Source organism: Corylus avellana, chromosome 11 (assembly GCF_965113065.1).
Source record: "Corylus avellana chromosome 11, dhCorAvel1.hap1.2, whole genome shotgun sequence".
NCBI lineage: Eukaryota > Viridiplantae > Streptophyta > Magnoliopsida > Fagales > Betulaceae > Corylus > Corylus avellana.
Window position 1 is genome coordinate 13,171,284 of NC_142500.1, and position 21,783 is coordinate 13,193,066.

General features: G+C 38.5%; 2 pseudogenes; both read left to right on the top strand.

Moving 5' to 3' along the window:
- Positions 1 to 575: 575 nt before the first annotated feature.
- Positions 576 to 21,324, top strand: LOC148583119 (uncharacterized; annotated as a pseudogene).
- Positions 12,176 to 14,184, top strand: LOC148583120 (uncharacterized; annotated as a pseudogene).
- Positions 21,325 to 21,783: the final 459 nt, after the last annotated feature.

Sequence of the window (21,783 nt, forward strand, 5' to 3'; positions counted from 1 at the left end):
AAATATTATTTATATTTTAAAAAATAAATATAAAATTAAATAATTAAAAATGAAAAATTTATTTAATAATATGGGCTGACCTAGCCACCCCATTTTCCCCATAGGGGGTGGCCGGCCACCCCATTGCAGCCATGGGGGTGGTGCCGGCCACCCCCAACTGGCCCTTGGGGGTACCCAGCGCCACCCCTAGGGCCCTAGGGGGTGGTTCGGCCACCCCCTAGGGCCAAACCCAAAACAAAGGTTAGGGGTGGCGCTGGCCCACCCCCTTGGGCCAAACTCAAAATGTATAAGGGAATGACACTGATCGGGGACGGAACCTGAAAGTTTGATGGGGGCAAAGGTATAAATTCAAAATATATTAAAATAATATATAAGGGAAAAATATAATTTAGCGCCCCAAACTACATCCATTTGAGGAGAAGTTAATGTAACTTGTCCCGGTTTTTTTCTCTCTCTGCTCTCTCGTAGAGCTCTCCTGAACTCTGTTCATCCTCGTCCCTGACTTTTGCCTCTTGTTTTCTTGATTCTGCTCTGTCTCTGCTATACCTGCTTCTCTTTAATCTGGTCTTTTCTCCATGGATTCCGTTAACTTGGATATAAATGATCTCATCTCTCACACAAATGCTCTCCATTGTTCTGAACCTTCTGCTCCCATCTTGGGTGATCATCCCATCAACCTTCCTCTGTCTCCCTCTCTCACCTTAGTTGGGAAGATCATTTCCCTTAAACCTGTGCCCAAGACTGCTATAAAAAAGAATATTTTGCAAGCTTGGCAGTTTGTGAAGTCTCTTACCACTGAGGATAAAGAAGATAACAAAATGGTTTTTACTTTTGAAGACCTGGAGGATCTTTCTAGGTTTCTCAACAAGTCTCCTTGGAACATCAATGGATCTCCTTTATTTTTGAAGCGTTGGGAAAATGATGAAACTTTTGATGATATTGGTTTTTTGAAGGCAGCTATCTGGGTATAGGTGCATGGACTTCCTCTTGATAAAATGACTGTGGCTAATGCTAAGATTATTGCAGATAGTCTTGGAGGTCTGGTTGAAGTTGATAACATGGATAATATGAAGCCTTGTAGGAAAAGCTTCTTGAGAATCCGGGTTCTTATTCCTCTTGATGAACCTTTGGTATCGGGTTTTATTTTACAACGTCCTCCTAAGCCACCAGCTCATGTTTTTTATCACTATGAACGTTTATTTGAGTTTTGCTATGCGTGTGGAAGGCTTGGGCATCTTTCTTTTGCATGCCCAGTTATCCCTCGTCCCCCTCATTCTAGAATTTTTGGTCCCAAACTAAAAGCAAAATCTCCTTATGCTAATTGAGTGGAGCTGCTGCTACCTCCTAGAAGCTTCTAGGACTCTTCGGCTAGGTCCCAAGCTTCTCTAGCAGCGTCTGGGATTCATTCTCAAGCTCAGGTTCCTGACTCTGGTGAGTCAATACAGGTTCTTAGCATTGGTGACTCAAGCCAACTCAGTCCCACTCGTTCAAGTGTCCCCTCCCTTGCAAAGCTAGCTTATCCCATCACCACCAACCCCTTACCTTCCCTCACTTCCGCATTAATGGAAAAGTCCCCTCTTGTCAACTTTCAGCTGAACCCTATCTCCCCCTCATTAATGCTTGCACATGTTGCTAACAGCCTACAGCTCCAATTTTCTAATAGCTTGTGGTCCAATCCCAATACGTCTACTGGCCCCACCCCCCTGTTCTAACTAGTTCGTTAGTGACCAGCTCTCCAATTGTTACTAGTGTTTCAACTCCCTTGTTGACTTCTCTTTCCATTTCAAATTCTCTTGTAACTATCCCCTCTACAACAAAGGCAGACCCTCCTTTTGAAAAACACCCTTCCCTTACTCATCTGAAACCTCCAAAATATCCTCCCGCCATCTTCTCTAAAAAACATTTTCACCCTTACCACAAATTGGCCTCACCTTCTTTTTTCATTCCTAGTTCTCATCCCCACCCTACCAAAAAACCCAACACTGGTTCTAGCTTGTCCTATGGTGTTGGTGATGGAAGGGAATTGGGTGATAAGGAAGTGGATGTTTCTTCCTCAGGTGGTTCGCTTTTGGATGGGGTGGCTGGTTTCATCCAGCCCCCACCACCTCAATGAAAATCTTGGCTTGGAATTGCCGGGGGTTGGCTTGTGCCCCGACAATTCCTTCCTTACGAGCCCTGATTAGGCAACACAGGCCTGATGTTCTCTTCTTGTCTAAAACTAAGGTTTTATCTTCATGTTTCTGGAACTCTCTTTCTTGCTTGGGTTTCTTTGCTTGGTTAGAAGTTCCTCCTGTTGGCTTAAGCGGAGGTCTTTTTGTGACTTGGAAATAAGGCTTTTCTTTGGATCTTGTTAGTCTTGATCAGCACCACATCTCCTGCATGGTGGTTTCTGATCCTCCTCATCAATCTTGGTTAATTTCCTGTGTCCTCCTCACACTGTACAGAATCGTTTTGCTCTCTGGTCCAACCTTTTTGCGTTGGCAAGTTCTTTTGGTGGAGCTTGGATTTTGCTGGGAGATTTTAATGCGATTTTGTCTTCTGCTGATAAGTGTGGGGGTCGTAGTTTTGGGACTACTTCGCATATGGATTTTGTTGATTCTGTGCATTCTAATGCTCTTGTTAATTTGGGCTTTATTGGTAATAATTTTACTTGGAGTAACTGTCATTCTGGTAGTGCTAACATCAGAGAAAGATTGGATCGTGGCTTGGCTAATCAAGAGTGGGTGTCTTTGTTCCCTAACTCTTTGATTAATCATTTTTTAGTAGTTAATTCGGATCACTGCCCCATTTTGTTGTCTACCTCTGGTACCTACCGTAATCTTCCCAAGCCTTTTCGTTTTGAAGCTTTTTGGACCCGTGATCAGGCTAGTCACTCAGTGGTAGCGGAAGCTTGGTTGGTTGAGGTGGTAGGCTCTCCAGCTTTCTCGTTGAGCAGGAAGTGGAAGAAAACAAAATCAGCTTTAAAGTCTTGGAACACTCTCCATTTTGGTCATATTCATACTCGGATTAAGCCTCTTATGGCCCAAATTGGAGTTATTCAAGCCTCTCCTCACTCCTCTAGTAGTGCTGCTAGAGAAGTGGTTCTTTAGAAGGCTCTCCAAGAGCAACTCCTGCGTGAGGAAATTTTGTCGAAACAAAAATCAAGGAGTTATGGCTTTCTTGTACAGACCTTAATACTAAATTTTTTCGTGCCTCTACTGCTTGCCGTCGTAGGTACAACTCCATCTCTTGTCTTTTTGATAATGGGGTCAGTGTTATGGGTGGGGAGAATATTTGTTCTTTGCTGGTGGACCATTTTCTTTCTCGTTTTACTTCTTCTTACCCATCTTTTGGTGATGATCTTGCTGGTTTGGTGGATAAAGTGATAACTGATGATGATAATATGGCTTTATGTGTAATTCCTACTGAAGAGGAGATTTTTTCGGCTATCACTGATCTTGGTCTTAATAAAGCTTTTGGTCCTGATGGCATGACAGGGCTTTTTTACAAAACTTACTGGCCTATTGTGAAGCTTAGTGTTATTGCCTCAGTGCAATCTTTTTTCAGAGGAGGTTTTTTGCTAAAAGAGTTCAATCATACTAATATTGCTCTCATCCCTAAGGTGGATAATCCTTCAAGGGTGAATCAATTTAGGCCTATCAGTCTTACCAATTTTAACTATAAGATCATTTCAAAAATCTTGGCTAATAGGCTTAAACCTCTTCTTCATAAAATTGTCTCTCCCATGCAATCTGCTTTTTTGAAAGGGAGATCTATCTATGATAATTCTATTTTGGCGCATGAAGTTTTTCATTCTATGAGACAGAAAAGAGGGAATGGGGGTCTTATGGCTTTGAAATTGGATATGGAAAAGGCCTTTGACTCTATGGAATGGAGCTTTATTTTGAAAATTATGGAGCTTCTTGGCTTCCAGCCCACTTGGGTTAATTGGATCAGCCAATGTATTACCACCTCCTACTTCTTCATTCTTCTTGATGGTGCTCCTTTTGGTAAATTTTTTCCATCAAGAGGTTTGAGGCAAGGGGACCCTCTGTCTCCTTTTCTCTTTATTCTTGGCTCTGAAATCCTTTTGAGGCTTTTATCAAGGGAAGAAAATTTGGGTGCTCTCCATGGTATTAAAATTGCTAGAATGAGCCATCCAATTTCTCATCTATTTTTTGCAAATGATGTCATGATTTTCTCCAAGGTTAACACTACAGGAAAATTGGTCTTTAGCGACCATATTTTTAGCGACGACTTTCGTCGCTATTTCTCAATATCAGCGACGACAATTTATTGTCGTCGATAATTCCATTAAAAAAATGTGAAAACAACGACGACTAGATGTCGTCGCTGATATGCAGTCGCTAATGGCGGAATAATATTTTTTCCCAAGCGTGCCAAAAAATTTGTGATGGGGTTTCAGATCATTAGCGACGACAAACGTCGTCGCTAATAAGAATTTCAATTAGCGACGACAATAATGGAAGAAAAAATCAAAATTCTAATTAGCGACGACATAGTCGTCACTAATTGAAATTCTTATTAGCGACGACGTTTGTTGTCGCTAATTAGTTTGAGAAAAAAAAAATTAAAATCCTTGTTAGCGACGACAATTGTCGTCGCTAATTAATTTTAATGAAATTTATGGCGCGTTTATTAATTTCAGAAGGGCGCGGGAGAGACTTTGGCTGCCATTTTTACCCAACATTTCTTTGATACCATTTTGAACGGTTAATGAATAATGAAAATACCATTTTGAAAAGAAGCCATAAAAGAACACCTTTCACATTCTCTACTGTGACATAGAGCAGCTTCCGCCTCCCTAAAGAAACAGAGCAGCTTCCGCCTCCCTCCACGGCAGAATACCCGCTGGATTTTTGCTTAGGGTTTCTTCAGCTTTCGTCTTCCTTGTACATAAGTTCTACATTCTTATGATTTTTGTAATATCAGCGAAATCTCCTTGCTTGTAATTTCATATTTTCGATTTTTATGATTTTTGCTTCTATTATCATTGCTCTTCTCTCTTTTTTTTATGATGAAAATCGGTGCTTTTTTGGGTATACACTTGAATAAGCTAAACTGTTGACCTTTAATGAATTTTTAATCAAGCCTTTTGCAGAATAGCAGATGAGACAAAATGTGTAGGAGAAATATAATATGTTGGAATTGTAAAACCCTCTTTTTGTATGATAATGATTGATACTATTTTTTAAAACACCACTTTTTGTTTGCTTTTTCAGATTGTTCAATTTAAGCCACCCATTTTGGCTCTTCAGATTTGATTCATGGGCCACCCTACCTGTCCAAGGACAATAAATTTGTGTGCCAAATATATATATATATATATATATATATATATATATATATATATATGTGTGTGCGCGCGCGCGCGCGGGGACTAGAAAATTGGGGTGGCAAAATGGGTACCCATACATGACCCGATTATGACCCGCGGGTACCCGTTACACGATTAGCCTATACCCAGACACGACCCGTTTAGCTAAACGGGTAATCGGGTTTGACACGATTATGACACAAAAATAACCGGGTAACCCGACACGACCCGTTTTACCCGTTTAAAATAACCGGGTATAAACGGGTAGACACGACCCGACACGACCCGATTACCCTAAACTATAATTTTTTTTTAAAAAAAAAAATTAAAATTCAAAATTGTAATAATAATACTAATACATCAATATAGTCAATGCAAAAAATTGAGTTCTAAGAGATTAAAGGCTTTAATAAAGGATAAGAAAAAAAAAAAAAAATTGGAAAGTGACCGTAATTGACAAATTGTACTCAAAAATAAATTACTAAACTCATAATTTCACCTAAACTTAAAAGTTAAAAGTTAAAACAAGTAAGTTCATTTATTAAAATAGTCCACTTATAATTTAGTCCCACATGTAACAAAAGTGTTAAAAAATTAATTTGAACAAAGATACAAATTCTCAGACATTTTTTTTAGCATCCAACCCTGGGCCAAGACTCAATATTTTTGAATTCCATGAGAGCCATAGAAGACCAAGACCCTTATTTAATTGTGCAAATACATTTATCAAAATGTGTAATATAATAGAATAGTTATAATTTAAGTGATTTTCATTTTAGCAACGACAAGGTAAAGTACAGTAAAATTTTTCTAAAGATCACAAATTTGCTATCCGAAACAAACAATGGCATCAATGCTTAGAGAGTTCTTCATTAGTAGACATTAGAATTTCACCAGTAATTTTATTACAGAGAGAAAGAAGAAAGTTATTATAAAATCAACATAAATCCCAAGAATCATTCCAAATCCTTATCAATGCAAATACCCAGATGAAGAATATTTAAAAAGAAAAGAAAATCCTAATAAATGCTAAAGCAATAATAATACATGCAATCGGAGATGACACACAGCTAGAATCAAGGAGAAGGAGCTGGGAACTCGTGCGTGAGCTGCTGTCGGGTCCAGAAAAAAAAACCAAGAAAAAAAAACCGGGTCGGCGGTCCAGATTCCAGAAAAAAGGAAAAAAAAAAAAAAAAACCGGGTCTGGCGGGTCAACCCGCCAGACCCGCAGACCCGGATATTATGCGGGTTTGGCGGGTCGACCCGCCAGACTCGCACAGTAATCGTGTCTGGCGGGTCGACCCGCCAGACACGAAATTTCCGGGTCTTAATCGGGTAGACCCGATTACGACCCGAACCCGATTAACCCAAACCCAATACTTGTTTTTTCGTGTCGTGTTCGTGTCGGATTCGCGGGTCGTGTCAAAATTGCCGGCCCTACTAGAAATCTAGTGAAACCACCCAACTAAGGAGCAAAAAGCTTAAACAAAAGAAAGCTATTGTCAACAGTAGCTCCATTGTCACAAGCATAGTGCCAAGAAGCTAAAAATATGGCTTTAGAAGAAACAAGTGGGATGATTATATTGAATTGAAGAGGGATGTTGGAGTAAAAGATTCTCAGAAAAAGAAAAAGAAATAAATAAATTCCACACTTGGCTTTAGTTAGTCTAATAAAAGTTGTTGCTTCATATGGGAAACTTGACCATTTTGTTGACAATATTTCTCTATAGCCAGATTCAAGCAATTTGTGAACCACCTTTGCAAGTGGCTCACCACATAAAAGTTTCCAATACAATGAATATATGTTGTCTAAGGAACATCCAGAGTAAATACCTTGACATTTTTTTGGAAATAATAAAACAATTTATTACTTATGTATACATAATTTCTGGACAAACATGTAACTTCTTTACAAGTAGAATTATAGACTAAAAGTATCATTATAGTGTGTAAAGGACTTGTACATAAATTGGAACATAAACTGTTGAAAGCTTTACTACACCATCTTTGAGGATATATAGTGACTGTTAATGGGTAAAATGCTAACTATAAAGATAATTGGAAAACTTATACATTTTTAGTTAAAATCCCTTTAAACAACTCAAGGAACACAAAAGGACTTGCTATAGCATCCTAAATATAAAGATAATTGTGCATTTCTCCATGAAATAAATCTGCATTCAAAACCATTAATTAAATTGATCATTTAGTGCAAAAACCAAAAAAAAAAAAAAAAAAAAATCATTATAGGATTTTAAACACTAGATATTTGACATCAACTATCTAGTGTTTAAAATCATCAAATAGTTATGGACTATTTAGATATTATGATGGCTCCCTTATCATAATATCTAAAAATCAAGAATATAAAGATTAAGTCTTGTTGATATCATCCATTGGTTTACAACGCATAAATTTTCTCGAATCCTGTAAGTACATTTGAAATTTTTGTTTGTAATTTACCATTTAAAAACATAACTATTTGTGTAGTGATACTTTTAAGTTATGTTTGAGACCGTGTGTTTGAGACCCACTACTTTTATGTTATCTATGATTTATTAGTTTTTAAGTGATATGTGTTAAGACAATTGGATAACTCATGTTAGTAAAGGCTTAGGTTTTCAATGATACGGTAGAATTTGAAACATAGCTTTATTAAAAACTAATACTAATTTGATCTTTATTCGCTCGGTCCCGTTGTAGCTTGCTTTATAAACTGCTATGAAGACTATATTTGAACAAACATCGAGATGGATAAGACTTGGATGCAGGAAACTCATAGATTTGGTGAGAAGTATTCAAAAGGTGTTGAACAATTTGTTAGTATGGCATGTGGTCACGTGGATAAGCTTAATAGGATTAGGTGTCCATGTCGCAAGTGTGCGAATCGTTATTATAAGCCTATAGACGAGATGGAGAATGATTTGTTCATTAACGGAATTGATATGAATTACACCCAGTAAGTATTTCATGGGGAAGAAGATCCATTTCGTACAAATTTGCATGTCGATCATGATGATGAGAATGCAAGTGCGGAGGATATCGATGATGTTGAAGAAATGTTAAATGATATCCGTATGGGTAGATCTCCAGATGGTAATACAGGTGAATCATCTACTACTCTAGGTCCAACAACCAATGGTTATGAATTGAAAAATTTTGACCAACTGTTGGAAGATGCTCGACGTGAACTTTATCTAGGCTGTAAGAAATTTTCAACACTTGCTTTCTCTACGAATCTACTTCATATAAAATTTTTTTGCAATATGAGTAACAAGGCGTTTGATATGGTGATTGACTTGATAAAGAGGGCTCTCCCAGATGGGGACACATTACCAAGATCGTATTATGAAGCAAAACGATTGAGACGAGGCTTGGGTTTAAGTTATGAGAAGATACATGCATGCAAGAATTCTTGTGTGCTTTTCCGAAAGGAACATGCAGATAAAGAAAAATGTCCAACCTGCAATACGTCAAGATGGGCAAATGTCAAAGGTACAGGTAAGAAAATTCCTCATAAGGTCTTACGGTATTTTCCAATAAAACCGAGGTTGCAATGATTGTTTTTGTTGAAAGATATTGCCAAAGATATGAGGTGGCACAAAGATGGGCGTCGAGATGATGGAAATCTAAGACATCCAGCAGATTCAATACTGTGGAAAGAGTTTGATAAAGAACATGTTCAATTTGCTAATGATTCCCGCAATGTGCGACTTGGTTTATCAAGCGATGGTTTTAACCTATTTGGTAATATGAGTACATCATATAGCATGTGGCCAGTAATACTTGTGCCGTATAATTTACCTCCGTGGAGGTGTAGAAAAGATCCATATTTGATGATGTTCTTACTTATTCCTGGACCTAAGGCACCTGGAAATGAAATTGATGTGTATTTGCAACCATTGGTGGATGATTTGCAAGAATTATGGAATGAAGGCATTCTTACATATGACTCGTCAACGTAGGAAAACTTTAAGTTGCATGTAGCATTATTATGGACTATAAATGATTGTCCTGCATATGGAAACTTGTCTGGGTGGTCGATTAAGGGACACCTGGCGTGTCCAGTATGTAACAAGGATACAGCGTCCAAAAGGTTGAAGTTTGGAGGTAAGTCATGCTACATGGCTCATCGTCGGTTCTTACCTCAGGGGCATATATGGCACACAAAAAAATCTCTTTGACGGTACTGAAGAGCATAGAATGGCACCTAATGAATTATCTGGAGATCAATTGTTACAACAACTAGAGAATGTACCAACTTTGCCGTTGGGAAAAGATGAGACGAAAAAAAAAAAAGAGAACACGTGAAGAGTGTGAGTTGAATTGGACGAAGAAGAATATTTTTTTTAATTTGCCTTATTGGTCAACATTGAAACTGAGACACAATTTGGATGTCATGCATATTGAGAAGAACATATGTGATAGTCTCTTAGGTACACTGTTGAATATTAAAGGAAAAACAAAGGACACTTTGAAGGCACGACATGATTTGTGTGATGGAAATACGCAAAGATTTGCACTTACAACAAAATAGTACATTTACATCAATGCCACATGCAAATTACACTTTATCAAAAGCTGAGAAGACAACTTTCTTAGATTGGTTGAAAGGTGTAAAGTTCCCTGATGGGTATGCATCTAATATTAGTCGGTGTGTGAATGTTAAAGAAGGTACGATTTCAGGAATGAAAAGCCATGATTGTCATGTCTTCTTGCAACGCTTACTTCCTGTTGCAATTCGTCCATATTTATCGATTGAAATACGTACAACAGTGACTGGGTTTAGTTCTTTTTTTACGAAATTATGTGCACGAACATTGAGATTAGATGTCGTGCGTCGAATGAAGGATGACATTCCTGTGATTTTATGCAAGTTGGAAAAGATATTTCCACCGGCTTTTTTTGATATAATGGTACTTCTAGCTGTTCATTTACTACGAGAAGTTGAGCTTGCGGGACTAGTACAATATCGTTGGATGTATCCAATGGAAAGAACGTTTGGTAAATGTAAGAAATGTGTGCGAAATAGAGCACATCCGGAAGGGTCCATTGCCGAGGGATATTTATCATTTGAATGTTTGACATTTTGCTCTATGTATCTCAATGAGATTGAGACAAAATGGAATCGTGAAGAACGGAATAGTGATGTGCGGCTGGTGGGAAGGAGTTAAGACTTTTCTGTGTTCTCTCAACGAGTTCGTCCTTTAGGAGGAGCAAAATTTGTAACACTTGAAGATAAGGTTCTCACAAGGGCTCGATGGTATGTGCTTAACAATTGTGACGAAATCACTTCGTACATTCGGTAAGTGTGTGATTTATAGTGTTTTTTTTTTTTTTTTTTTTTTAATTATGATTACTTGAGAATATAGAGGAATACTTATGTATTCCTTATGTAGTGAACACTATGACAAGATTGAAGGAGAAGGCACTGTGGACATCCAACATAAGCATGAAGCCGAGTTCGAAACATGGTTTCGACATCGTATATGTGGGCCTAATGCAGAAAATGTGTCCAAACAATTATATGATCTTGCATCCGGACCGGATCATCAAGTTGTAATGTACAAAGGTTGTATTGCGAATGGGGTTAGATTCCATATAAAAGATTATGAACGAATTCTATGTACCCAAAACAGTGGTATAGTTGTTCAAGGTGAGTATAACATGAAGGATATTGAACTCTATGGTGAGTTGAAAAACATTTTGGCATTATGTTATGGTCGAAATCGCGTATATCTATTTGAGTGCGATTGGTGGGACATTGGGCATAAAACGAGAATACAAATAGATGAGCACTTTACGAGTGTGAATACATCTCATACATGGCATGCATCTGACCCATTTATCCTAGCATGCCAAGCTTCACAAGTATTTTACTTGAAAGATCTCAAATTGGGTGTTAATTGGCAAGTAGTGCAAAAAGTGACCAATAGAAACATAATCAATGTTCCAACTGTTTTAGAAGGAGAGATTGAAGAAGATGACAAAGGCATTGGTGACGAGGAAGAAGATGATGAATTGGTTGAGGGTAATGCACTTGTGCAACAAGGAAACAATGTAGACTCAACTCCGTTACGTAGAGAAGATGTGGAACCAATAGCTATTGATGAAGTATATGTGCACCTTGATGAAAGCATGTTCCTCAATGATGACTTCTCTAATGAGGGACACGAAACAAGCTCTGATGATGAACAAGACCTTGATGATGAAAGCATGTTCCTCAATGATGACTTCGCTTATGAAGAGGAGTTATCTTGCAACTCTGATACAGACTTTGACAATGATATGTGTTGAATATTATTGTAAATGAATATTTATTCTATGGTAAGATGATATGGGCTACATATTTGTTTGTCTCGTTAATTACCAATCTTTCAATTATTATATATGTTTGTATTTTCATATTTTCTTATTAATTGTTTTTATTGTGGAATCAGTTGTACGCAATGAAGATCATGAATCAAGGAAGATCGCGCGTGTCCGTGGCTCGTTCTACACCATTGCATCTCAATGATGAAGTTGAGAATGCAAGTTTAGAATCACAAGTGCCTCTTGAAATTGATGCAACACCATGTCAGACGATGACTGAGGGACCCTCCAATGCATCTTGTAAGTGCACATATTTTGTCTATGTTATTGTATAGACTATGAACAAACTACTTCATTAAAAATACTAACTATGTTTCATATTTTGTCTCACAGCTGTTATGTCCAACAAGAAGAAAAGCGGTCCGAATAAATCCACTAAGTTCAATTAGCTTTTTAAGAATGGTCGTCCTGTTGAGATAACAATCCCTCCCAAGGCAAGAGGACCTGTAGGAAAAAATGCAAGTTATTTAAGTAGGAGGGTGACACATGTCGTTCGTGAACACGCCGAGCTCTAACATAGTTCTTGGACTCGTGGCCCACCAAGTGAGCGGCAATGGTTAAGAGCTCGTGTTTTGGTGAGTTATAATGTTTGAAGTTATGTTATTTACTACATATAATATAAAATGCTAAGACTATTGTTATTTATAATATATAGGCTGAGTGGACTTTAGACGAGAATCTGGCTAACCACATTGGATCTATTGAGTTGGCTTTATCAAATAGTTATAAAACACTTCGTCGTGGATTTCACCGTCATTTTCTTAAATTCGGTGGTGATAAAGACTCAACAATCGTAAAGACAAAAGTTCCAAAGCTTATCTCACAACCCGTGTGGCTTAAGATATGCGAGTCATTTGAAAACAAAGACTGGAAGGTAAATATTTTTAAACTAAATTGACAATAAATCTAAAGGAGTATAATTTTGTAATAATTTAGTAAAAAATTGTCACAGGACAAGTCCACACATAATAAGAAGAATAGATCGGAGTTGAAGACCAATCACACATCTGGCTCTAGATCTTTTCTTAATCATCGCCATAGTGAGGTAACAATTTTATACTATTACATTATATGTCTATTATGTGTAGGCAGGAGAGGATGAAGAAGAGCCCAATGTAATTGACTTTTATAAGATCTCTCACACAAATAAAGACGGAAAATTTGTGACTCCGTAGTGTGAAGAACAATATGTAAGTAGTTGAAATTTCTGCTCTCTGTTAATATCTTGTCTCACATTGTTATACGGCTATCCTATCGATTTTGGTTGCTTTTGAAGAATTTGATGGTAAAGAAGTTGGCTGACAAAGAGGTACAAGTAGATGAAGAGGAAATATTTACACAAGCTCTTGGTGGGAAACGTTCTAGCCATGTTAGAGGGATGGGAAAATTTGTCATACCTACTCCATCCTCTTCTTCGCAAGTATATGGCACCCAACTCAACCTTGAGTTGGAGGAAACAAATAGAAAAATAGAGGAACTGCAAAATGAGTTGGTGGAAAAAGATAGAAAAAAGAGATGAATAAATAGAGGAAGTGCAAAATGAGTTAGTGGAAAAAGATAGAAAAAGGGATGAACAAATAGAGGAAATTAGACAAGAATCAAAGCGCCAATTTGATCTCCTAATGTCACATGTTTTAGGTAAAATGGTTGTGTGATAGATATGTTTCGTTATGCTTTAATTGAACCTGAACAACTAATTTTTTACTGATGACATCTTTGTTTTCTTTTCTATATGTTATAGGAACACAAGGTCTGAATATTGCTCATTTTGATTGGAATCTTTAAAGAGACATGAAAATGGGTAAGAATTTTGCTCATTTTGTGATTTCTTTACTACTTTGATGGAATTTGGATGATTGATTTTCGGATGGAAGTTTGATTTTAGTTGAGTCTTAATTTCCTTGGTCGATGTGTTGAAAAACAAGTGCAGTAGCCAATTTCCCCCTTATATATTAGACAGTTTAGAATTTTATTGATTTCCTTGGTCGATGTGTTAAAGTATCTATTAACTCCAGTTGCTTGTTTCTCCTTTTAGGTAATTGTAATGTGCAAACTAGAAAATTCTATTTTTCCATCAGCAATGACTGCAAATGGATGTTAGTAAGGATTGTGTTCTTTTATTGAGATTGGTTTATTAATTATCTAAAAAAAAGTTAGGAATGTGAAACTAGGAACGTATTGTTAAGCAATTTGTTTGGGAAGTCAAATTATGGACAGAAGAAAATTTGGCTTGACAATTTCCGTGTGATCTTTGTTGCAATGGGAATGCGCTTGCTACTCTTCTTGTATAGCTTAGGAATGACAATTTGTATTTTTTGGTGTTTTCTGTTGCTTTGTTTTAGGCGCTTAGGAATGGCAGTTCGATGTATGTTTTGGTTTTTCTGTTTTAGGAGCTGGTTGCTCTTTTAGTTGGTTCTGGTAGCTGGTGTTTATCGGCTATTGTTGTAGTTTCTGTGCAGAAATGTTGTTTGGTGTTTGTGGAGTTGCTGTTGTAGCAACTGTGGTCCAGCTTTTACAGGAGAGTTGATTGTAATGTTTTTGTTTGGTCATAAAAGTTGTGCTTATTCACCGAAAAAATGGGAAAAAAAAATGCATTTGCAATTTGCAGAAAATTCCAATGTTTCTTTTGGAAAGTTAGAGCACTTATAAACTTTGGTTCGTTAAGGGCGTTGAGGGCATGTAGTCGTACATTATGGGATGGTTAACTTTTCTTAGATATTGGGTTGTGATGGTAAAACATATGATAATTTAATTTATCTTCATTAAAAGTGAACCTTGGTGCGTATGATATGTCTGGGATCATAGCTTGATATGATGCCTTCATTTTTTATTTGTTGGTTGATGAATGAGCCCTTTCATTAAAGTTAATAAAGCCTCATATAATACTTGAGACTGGTGATGTTTGTGTTAGTGGCAAGCAAAAAGATCCATCTTTCCTATTGCATGATATATTATGATTTTGTTCCATCAAATTAAAGATATACATAATATGTTAACATAAATAGAATAAGTGAAAAAAGAGAAGTATATGAGAGAAAGAGTGTATATGATGTCTTGCCAATACGCTTTGGACACTCAAGAAAAAGTAATAATTTTACGCTTTGTACCAATGCCTCCTAATATAATTTTACTCACATCTTATATGTTGCTCTGTTTTTGGAATATTTCACTATAAACTGTTTTTATGTCTTCACATTTTATATATTTGATTTGGTTTTTCTTAAGGTGCCATGTAGGGAAAGATTTTTTCCATTCAAATAAATCTTGTTCTTCATTATTGATTCAAATTGTTATGATGTACCTTGAATTCACTGCCTGGTTGATAAGTTCTTTACTATACACATTGTCCCAAATTCTGCTGCTCAATTCAATCATATTAGGTTGATCCAAAATCTTGGCTTTATAGGAGATGTTGGTATTAGAGGTCTTGCAAAATTAAGATTTTGGATGTTATTTTCCTTTATCTTTGGGGTTGGGACACCCACAATATGGGCTATTTTGGGTAGACATTAACTAGGTACAAGGATATGACCACTTGGTATATTTTATTCAGGATATGACCACTTGGTAAAGCATCGGGATTTTTCAGGGTCCAGGCCACATACATATTTTATTCATGAAATTTGGCGAATGAAACAACTTTCATGAGAGACCATCTTAAAAGAAGACAATAAAGTTTCACCATGATTTACCTCGTGCAATAGATTTGCTGCAAAGAGAGTAGACAAAGGTGTCAGCTCTGATGTTTTAAGAACAATAGTGTTGCCACATGCTAATGCAGGACCGATCTTCCAAGCAAACATGAGAAGAGGAAAATTCCAGGTAATAATCTGACCCACAACACCAATAGGTTCATGCAAGGTTTCCACATGGTATGGTCCATCAGCTGGAGCTGTGAGACCATGAATCTTATCTGCCCAATCTGAAATTTTGTATATAGAAATCTTAAAAATCTCGTAAAAATAGACAGAATCTATAAATTAGAAGATGAATTGATATACATACCAGCATAGTATCGTATCAGACGTGTCATCATTGGAACTTCAACGTTAGCAGCCTGTTCATATGGCTTTTCATTGTCCCAAGTCTCAAGCGCCGCAATTTCTTCAATGTTTGGTTGGGAACCTGTTGCTTTGCCTTGCCTTGATTTACTATATCAAATATGGTATGAAATTCCTCTATGCTGTGATACATGATGGACAATATTCTTTTTCTATTACGTTTTTTCATGTTTGAGTAGCAACTATTTGTCCAACTATGTGGTTATTATATTCGACACACTTGTAGTTTTTAAGTGAGTTTTCTTGTCTAATATATGCTCTTCTTCTCCGTGCAGTTACATATGGTATTGATGAGTCGTACAAGTTATCAGTTTTTACATCAGAAAGCATTCTTTGTAATCCTTTTTTTGCTGCTTAGCTACATATGAAGTTTAATTTCTCAATGAACATTGTTGTTGATGTAAGCCTTCTTTGGCCCTTGCTTAAAAACTTAACAATTATGTAGTTTTTTTAGGCCATTTTTTAGACTTCTTCACTTGTAATTAACTCTGTTTTAGACTTTTTAACATATTTAATTAGAAAGAGTTCTTAAGTAAGCTTTAACATATTGTTATGTTTAGATCATTTATACCAAACAATTTAAAATATTAATCGGCCAAAAAGAAAAGTATTTGATGTTGACGACGACGATCATCAGCAACACTGATGTGTGGGTCATTAGCGACGACAAAAATGTCGTCACTAATGTGTGTGTTATCAGCGACGACATTTGTCGTCGCTAATGTATGCTAAATGTTGTTGCTGATATGTGCATCATTAGCGACGACAAATGTCGTCGCTGATGTGTGAGTCATCAACGACGACATTTGTTGTCGCTGATATGAAAATGAATTCAAACAGATGGGAGAAAGATATTTTTCTTTTATATATCTTTGGTGATACACGCTCATGTTATATACATATATGATTGTAACTATACAAGGGATTTTCCATGATTCTTGGGATTGCATTGAATACACAATTACCCCATATATGTCATGATTAATATATTTCCATGCAGGTGTGAATGTTATTCCTTTTTCGTATAATCCTTGCTGTCTTTGACTTCCTTAGTGAGTATGCATTGATGCACTGTTAAGCAAGATGACAGCATAGAGTTTCCTTTTGTAATATCTTTATGAAATGTGTGCAGCAAGTGCCTTGCTGTCGAGCAGGGAGATCTTCCATTTGTAGTTACATGCAGATTAGAGTTTCCTTGTGTAGTGCTAGGAGACGTGTGATTGTGCTGAGCATCAGAATATTCACTTACACCCCCTTTCAAGCGCATGGGTGGGGACACCACACAAAGCTTGTCCCGTAAGAGCGCAAAGCGAGCCGACCCAAGAGCTTTTGTAAAGATATCTGCGATTTGATCAACTGTGACAATGTAGCGAATAGAAATATCTTTGGTCACCACATTTTCTAGTACAAAGTGGTAGTCAATTTCAATATGTTTCGTACGAGCATGGAAGATAGGATTGGATGCAAGGGCAAGTGCACCAATATTGTCGCACCATAGTGTGGGTGGCATAGGAAGGACAACTCGTAAATCTTTGAGTAACATGCGAAGCCAATAAAGATCAGCAGTAGCAACTGCCATGGCTCGATATTCAGCTTCGGTACTTGAGCGAGAGACAACATGTTGCTTCTTGGCACTCCAAGAGACGAGGCATGGACCAAAGAAAACCCCAAACCCACTGGTGGATCGCCGGTCATCAGGATTGCCAGCCCAATCAGAATCACAAAAGGCTTGAAGATGCAATGCTCCTTTTGTAAAGTAGAGACCATGGTCCATCGTCCCTTTTAAATATCGCAGTACGCGTTTGGCTGCAGTCCAATGGAGGGTGGTTGGAGAGTGCATGAATTGACAGAGTTGGTTCACAGCATAAGCAATTTCGGGCCTTGTTAAGGTGCAATATTGGAGAGCCCCAACAACATGGCGATACTCAGTTGCATCAGGTAGAGGATCACCACTGGACTTACTAAGTTTCTGACATGAACTCAAGGGAGTAGTTGCAGGCTTCGCACCTAGCATGCGTGTGCGATGGAGTAAGTCTGCAATGTATTTAGACTGATTTAAGTGAAGTCCGTGGCTGTCCGAGCAGCATGAATGCCAAGGAAAAAGGCAAGGGGGCCAAGATCCTTGAGTGAAAAATCATGCTTGAGGTGATTAATGAGCTTGAGAATGAGATGTTCACCTGTTCCTGTAATAAGAATGTCATCGACATACACTAGAAAATAGAACCTTTGTGAAAGACAAATAAGGAGTGATCAACTGAGGATTCAAGAACGCCCAAGGTAGTGAGAGCATGAGAGAGACGGGTGAACCAAGCTCTTGGGGCTTGTTTGAGACCATAGATAGCTTTCTTCAAACAACAAACATAGTCAGGATGGGTTGAATCAACGAACCCCTGTGGTTGTTCCATGAACACTTCTTCATCCAATACACCATGGAGGAAGGCATTTGAGATATCTAACTGTCGAACTGGCCAATCATTGTGCACAGCAAGAGCAAGCACAAGGCGAAGTGTAGGGATCTTAAGGACCGGGCTAAAAGTCTCAAAATAGTCAATGCCACCTTGTTGATCAAATCCTTTGGCGACTAATCGGGCTTTGAAACGTTCTATACTGCCATCAGAATGTTGTTTGATTTTATAGACCCATTTATTACGAATGACATTTTTGTCTTTGGGTCGAGGACATAGGACCCAAGTGTGGTTGGCAAGGAGAGCGTCAAATTCAGCTCCCGTTGCTGCTCTCCATTCCTGATGCTTCATTGCTTGAGAAAAACATGTGGGCTTCGATGGGAGGGTGGGAGCAGTGAAACACTTGGGAGGATACTTGGACGAGTAGTAGATATGATAGTCTGGAAATTGCCGTGGTCGTAGATTCCTAGTTCTGGAGCGAGTAACAATGGAAGATGGGACAGATGTAGTGCTGCCAGATGGATCATCTGTAGGAATGAAAGGCATGCTAGAGTTGGGCACGTCCACAGTGGGGTTGAGCTGGGAGTTAGCATGTGCTGTGGCAGGGGCAGTAGGAGCAGCAAGTCTTGGAGAATTGGGAGACTCAGCAGAAGCAGCTGGCTGTGAGTCATCAGCCCTATTGTCCACATCTGCAGAGATAGTCACATGGTGTATAGAAGACAAGGAACCAATGTGTGTGGACACATTTGTGTTACTCACCGGTTCCAATGGAATAGTAGCACAAGTGGAGGGACCTACAAGAGAAGGTGAGGGTCCAGATGTTGTATTTTCTCCTAACACATGTCTTTGGTGAGGAACTAATGTGGGTTCAATATTTTGAATAAAAGGATATAAGGATTTGGGAGGTGCACATACCTGGTCGGAGGAGCATGGGACCGTATCTTTCGCTGGAAATGAGGTCTCATCAAACACAACATTGCGGGTTATGTAGACACGATTGGTAGTAGGGTCTAAGCAACGATACCCACGATGGTTGGCACTATAACCCACAAATATGCATTTTTTGCTTCTAAGTAATAATTTATGAGCATTGTATGGTCGAAGCAAAGGGAAGCATGAACAACCAAATACCTTCAAGATGGAATAATCGAGTTCCACGTTGAGGAGTTTGGTATAGGGAGACATATTTTGTAAAACGGGGGTAGGTAACCAGCTAATTAAATACACTGCTGTGTTAAATGCATCAACCCAGAATTTAGAGTTGAGATACGATTGGGCTAACAGTGTGAGACCAGTTTCTACTATATGGCGATGTTTTCTTTCTGAGATGTCATTTTGTTGTGGCGTGTGGGGACATGAGCGACGATGAAAAATGCCATGAGTAGACAGAAAATTTTGGAATTGGTTTGACATGTATTCACCCCCACCATCTGATTGCAGATTTTTTATTTTAGAAGACAATTGATTTTCAGCGAGTGATGTTGAACATCAGAATATTCGCTTACATGATATGTGTCATCAGCGGCGACATTTGTAGTCACTGATGTGTGCGTCTTCAGCGACGACAATGTCGTCGCTGATGACGCACACATCAGCGACCCCATCTACTTTCAGAGGCATTTTCAGCTACAAACTTTGATAGTTATTAGCGACGACATTTGTCGCCGCTGATAATTATCAACAGCGACGACATTGCATGTCATCGCTGTTTAGTCTTTAATGACAGATTACTTGCAACGACTAGGAGTGACGACTGTAGTCGTCGCTGATGACCATCAGCGACAACATGTGGGCCTTTAGCAACGACTCGGGGTCGTTGCTAAAGACTAATTTTCCTGTAGTGTAATATGGCTGAAGCTAATGTTATTCTCAAGTGCATTTCTTTGTATTCCCTCTGGTCTGAACAATGTATTAATCAAACCAAGTCTGCTATTTTCTTTAGTAAGAATTGTAAGCCTGCTGTCAAGGCTTCTGTTAGTAGTGTTCTTAAGTTGGCTCCTATTCCAACTCGTGCCAAGTATTTGGGGATTCCTTTATTTATTTCTCGGAATAAGGACTCTTTTTCTGAGCTCAAGGATAGGATTTTTGCCAAGGTGACGGGTTGGAAAGCTAGGCTCCTTTCTCAGGCTGCAAGAACCACTCTGTTGAAATCAGTGCTAAATGCCATCCCAACATACTTTATGTCTCTCTTTCTTATTCCTAAGTCTCTTTGCTTTGAGATTGACACGGTTTTGAGAAAATTCTGGTGGGGTTTCCCTAAAGAAAAAAGGCACAATCTCTCTTTTCTTTCTTGGGATAGCATCTGCCAGCCTAAGAGCTTGGGTGGGCTAGGTATTAACTCTATGAAATTTCTTAATATCTCCTTGTTGGCTCGGCTTGGTTGGAAGTTGACCTCAAATGAACCTCTTCTTTGGGTTGATGCCCGTAAGGGAAAGTATTTGCAGTAGGGTTTTTCTTTTTTGGAGGCTCCTTATAATCCTGTTTCTTCTTGGATTTGGAAAGGGTTGCTGAAAAATAGGAAGGTGGTGGAGAAGGGAGCTTGTTGGTCTATCTCTACTGGTGTGAATATCCCTATTTGAAGTTCTCCTTGGATTCTCTCCCAACCAAATTTAAGCCCAGGCCGAATGCTCTTCTTACGGAGCTTCCAGATTTTTTTGTGGCTGATCTTATGCTCCCGGGTGAGCGTTCTTGGAATGTGGATCTTTTGAGAGATCTTTTCTCTCCCTCTACAGTTTCAAGCATCCTCAGCGTTCATATTCCTCAGGTTAGCTCAGCAGATAAATGGACTTGGGCGCCCTCTCCTTCTGGTCTTTTCTCTGTGAAATCTGTTCGTAAAGTCTCTTTGACTTCAGCTAGCAGAACTTTTCCTCTCTCTCCGGCAAATTGGCAGGCTCTTTGGGGCCTCAAGCTTCAAGCTCGTTTGAAGCATCTTCTTTGGAAGATTGCTTGGGATTTGCTTCCTTCTAGGGCTAATATTGGAAGGTTTGTTGTCTCTGATGATTGTAACGCGTGGGTGTGCCCCTTCAGTAAAGGTCCGCTTGAGACCTTGACCCATATTTTCTTGGGGTGTAATCTGGCTCTTGCTCTTTGGAGTAGCTCTTCTTGGCCAAATGTGATTTCCTCTTTTTCATCTGATGAGTGCCAAATATTGCATATTTGGACCCCTTAATTTGTATTTGCTAAGCCTTTAGCTTTATTATTTTTTGATGTTTTGGTTAGTTTTGGTGTTTTAGTGGTTTGCAGGTCGTTAAGAGGAAAATGCAGCTTTAAGGTGATATTTGCACCTCAGTCCATTAATTCTGGGGCTTATGACACTTCATGGAGCATTGGTAGCAAATTGGGAACGAGCGATGATTCGCACTCGACGAGTCCCACTAAAAATCCCATATCCTGAGTTGTATAAGTCAGATTGAGGTGATCTTGGTGTCATTGGAAAGCTAACTCAAAGATATACAAAGTCATGTTTCACAAGAGTAGGCTAATTCCGATTGGAAGTACGCTCGAGCGCACATTTAGTGTGATCGAGCGCACTCGCGCCCTGCGCAGCAACATACATGTTGCACAAGTGCGATCGAGCGCACTCTGCCGACTTGGCAGCACTAAAACCCTAAAATTAGCTTATAAATAT